Genomic DNA, 4,674 nt, shown 5'->3' with positions numbered 1-4,674 from the left:
GGGGGGGGGGGGGGGGGGGGGGGGGGGGCGGGCATGCCAGGCCCCACTGATGAACTCTTTCTCCCGCTGGTGAGCTACCCCTGCTGTAACTTTGGATAGCTCTGAATGTAGATGGTCTGAAGATGTACAGTAGATGGTTTAAATACAATCTTTGCAGGAGTAAAGGTTGGCATTGGGTGGGGAGGGGGGAAGGTGTGAAAATTGATAATGTGGAACTAATTGGTTGCCTAGAAAACTCAGATTGAGTTTTTTAGAATTGAGAAAACTCATTGTATCTTTAAATTAATAGATCATACCATTATTTTTAGAAGTAAATTTTTACTGAAACTTTGAGGTACAAAGGGTTAAATAATACAGAAATTGTCACAGTCTGGCCATCCAGAGGTTGCTATTATTAAAAAAATCTCATTTGGGAGGGGGAACACCTTCTCAAACCCTTCCTCCAGCTTGGTACTATGAGCTCTAGCCTGTCAAACAACTTATGTTTTACCAGAGTACAAGAGAAGCACACACACAAGACTAGTGACCATTTATTGTTTCTTTACGGTAAATGAAGGAGTGTAGCTAGCCACCCTATTCACCCCCATCCCCCAACTAGATCTGCCTCTGCAGATTACTTGAGATCTGAGGTGTGAGTTTTCTAGATCTGAGATTTCTAAACACCCAGAGCTAAATACCTTTTCCAATGAAGACTTAATCATCAGTTTTAGCATTTTAACACACCTAGTTGAACTAATTTGCCATCACTGGGGGAGGGGAGAGAGGGGAGAGAGGGGAGGAAGGATATCCCCAGTCACACTCCTATGCCCATGATTTGTAAAAATAAATTATAACATGAATGACATTCAATAATATACATGTCTAATTTGTTTACAATCTATTTTCAGAAGTATTAAATATTAAATTATTATTTTTAAAAATATATACAATCAGTATTTTGTGTATAACTTAAGTTTTGATATAAAATTACCAAGGCAGTATTTCTCCCGAAAGTTGTGTAACAAGCATTATACCATTAAACTCCTGTGATCAGTTTTATTGAATAACAAGCCGCTTCTAGCCCCAAAGCCTGGAATAATCGTCATAATTGACTTCGACCCACCTGGAATGCGATACGATGGGAGTGGTTATGGAGTAGGACCGAAGTGGCTGTCAGCCTGAATGGCCGCCAATAATTAAGGCTTATGTTGGAACAAGGTATAATTGAACCTACAAACAGTGCTTATGCATCTCCTATTGTTGTTGTTTCAAAACCAGGAGGTGATATTAGAATATGTACCGATTATAGAGCTTTGAATAAAGTTACTGAAGTCGATCCATATGAAATGCCTAGAATGGATGATATATTAGATGATGTGTCAAATGCTCGCTATATATCAACATTAGATTTGACGAAAGGTTTTTATCAAATTCCTTTAGATCATAATACTAAGTACAAATCAGCATTTGTTACGCCATTTGGCCAATATGTGTACAATGTTTTACCATTCGGGATGCAGAACAGCAGTTCAACATTCCAAAGATTGATGGATAAAGTTCTGCATGGGTGTAATGAATATACTAGAGCATATATTGATGATGTATGTATTTTTAGTAATACTTGGGAAGAACATATAATACATGTTAGAGATGTTCTTAGCAGAATCCAAGAGGCAGGTTTAACTGTAAAGCCAGTTAAGTGTAAAATGGCCTATTCATCGGTCTCATATTTGGGACACACGATTGGAAATGGGACTATATCACCTTTGTGTGATAAATTAGAGGCAGTTAGAACGCTCCCGACGCCTATATGTAAAAAGAATGTTAGGGCATTCTTAGGTCTGAATGGTTATTATAGAAAGTTTATACCTAATTACGCTATGATTGCTCAACCTCTTACTAACTTAACGAAGAAATGTATGCCTAATACTGTAATATGGAATGAGCAATGTCAAGGATCATTTGACAGACTTAAACAGAGTTTAATTAACAAACCTATATTATGTGCGCCAAATTTTAACAAGCTATTCATATTACAGACCGATGCGTCTAATGTTGGTATTTGGTGCTGTGTTGAGTCAAATTAATGATGTAGGTGAAGAACATGCAGTAGCATATCTGAGTCGTAAATTATTAAGTAGAGAAGAACGATACTCTGTACCAGAGAAAGAGTGTTTAGCTATAATATGGGCTATTGGAAAGTTGAGATACTATTTGTATGGTAGAAAGTTTATAATTTGTACCGATCATAAATCTCTGAGTTGGTTAGATAAAATGAAGACTTCTCATAACAGATTGATGAGATGGGCATTGGCACTTCAACCATTTGATTATGATGTAGTGTATAAGAAAGGTGTTACCAATGGTAATGCTGATGGTTTGAGTAGGGCTTGAATTGGAGAATTATATAATTGAATGTAGTTAAGGTAGTATTTTAGGATTTTGATTTTGTACAGTACGTTTGATGAGACTAACACCGTAGTCTTAAATAGGAAGGGGGGATGTAATGGAGTACTGTATATGTAGACCTATTATGTGTATTTAAATGTTAATACTTGGTGATTGTAGAATTTATTCTACATTGTTTGTTACATTTGATTATATCGGGTGGAGCAACATTAAGGAAGTGAAATGTTTATTTTATATATACACATGGTTATTTAGGAGACAATGCAAGCTGGCAGATGCTGGCATTGTATATGTCACTGTATAGAGATCATTGATATTTTATGATTGGTTAATGTGATTATAGGCTTGTATGTGATTGGTTTACATACCAATGATGGCTTGGTATAATTATAGTGGGAAACTTGAATTTAGTTAAGTTTGGTACAACACTTCAAGACTGAAGTTCTCTCTTCTGGCAAGGGTGCCGTGAATGCCTCTGTTAAGTTGATTGCTGAGTTGACATTAAAGTTAAGATTTGAAATTACAGTATATCTGTGTTGGCTGAATTGTTTGAAGTACATTGGTTTGCTGGAGTTGATGACCAAGAAGTGTGCTAATTGTGTTTAAATCAAGTACAGTACAACCAGAAGACGTGAAGTACAGAAGTCAGCTACAGTATAGTAAAAAAAATACTATACATCGTCACAACTAATATACAACGTTACAGGAATGCTGGTAATGGGCATGCACAATTAATAATAGAGTACTTTCGCTAAACACCAACACACGCAAAATGTACATAGTGAATTGAATACTTTAACAAAACATACAATGCTTTTATTAATGCATATAATAGGCCAAACAGTACTATTAAGAGAGAAGTGCAGATGACCAGGCCAACTTTATAGTTGCTCATGCATTTGAACTACGAAAACAATATAAAAATATAAGGAATAAGATCGTGTTACCACCATCATACTGTAACAATTCAACCACTGAGAATTACATATTATAATATATATTTTATAAATATAATATAGCATAGGCCTATATAATATAAGACAAAATCTTGTGCAGAATAAATTCAAGTTCAAATCGCCTAGGCCTATACCTTCTTACACTAATCTAAATGACGTTTTGTTTTGTAATTCTGAACTGACTTTTCCGGCCTATGCCAAACCACCATTTAACAATAAGCTAGGGTACTGTTAGGCCTACAGTATTGCTAAGCTCCTGTATTGTGCGTGCTTCACCTAGACCTGCCTAGACTAGAAAGGGCCCAGGGCAGGATACGAAGCACTGGCCTCGCGGTTAGCGAGTCCTCAAAAGCCACAATAAATTTAGTATTAGTCCACACTTACTACATACCACATACCCTCTGTACGACTAAACCCTATAGTCAGCTAAATCAGATTTGGTTTAACTAATTAAGCAATATTTTACACGTAGGCCTACAGTTACAGTACTTACATTTTTCAGGTAAATGTTCAGGTAGAGAGAGCACAGATCTGTGGTACAGATAGTAACTTCCATGTGTTGTTGTTTACCTGCGAAGCGCCACCTATGGTTGTAGAAACAAGGCGCACGTTCCTCCACGCTTAAGAGCTAATGAAATAGAAAGATTATTTGTACAAAAAAAAAAAAGTGACCTTTTCATTAATTTTGTGAACTATATTACAACATAACAAGTCTTAAAATTTAGCAATAATACAATGGAATTTAAGAAAGTATAATACATACTCCAAGTATTGAAATACACGCCATCGTGTTGGGATTCAATATTTCGACATTAATTATGTCATCATCATCATCGACATTAATTATGTCACAATGGAATTTAACCGGAATATCTGAGTGAAAATATAAACAACAATGACAACGACATAATAGAGTTGTGTAATGACAGACATACCCTGTAGATTTTTTCGTAGGCTATGTTTTTGCAACCTACATTCAACAATGTAAATCTATGTACTCTTTAAGATTATATAAAATCATTTTAATTTAATAAAGTGTAAGGCCTAATATGATGTATATAATGACTTTAAACGATCTGGGGGTCGTAAATGGGCTATTTCAATAGGCCGATAACAATCTGATAAACAAATTAATGAAAATAGAATGCAGCATAAAGTGGTGGTAATGCCGTTAATATTTTTCAAAGGCTTGTATATTTATACAGTTTAATATATTTCCTGCATTGTATTCACTTTCGATATATTTCCAGCATTTTTTGTTGTTTTTAAGAGTTCTATACCGAACATACACAGACACCCACACACACATATATATGTGTATATATATATA

The sequence above is a fragment of the Anneissia japonica genome, unplaced genomic scaffold, assembly GCF_011630105.1.
Source record: "Anneissia japonica isolate Jap-2015-1 unplaced genomic scaffold, ASM1163010v1 scaffold4528_len46548_cov106, whole genome shotgun sequence".
Lineage (NCBI taxonomy): Eukaryota > Metazoa > Echinodermata > Crinoidea > Comatulida > Comatulidae > Anneissia > Anneissia japonica.
The sequence above is the reverse complement of the archived record's forward strand: the minus strand, read 5'-3'. Positions refer to the sequence as shown.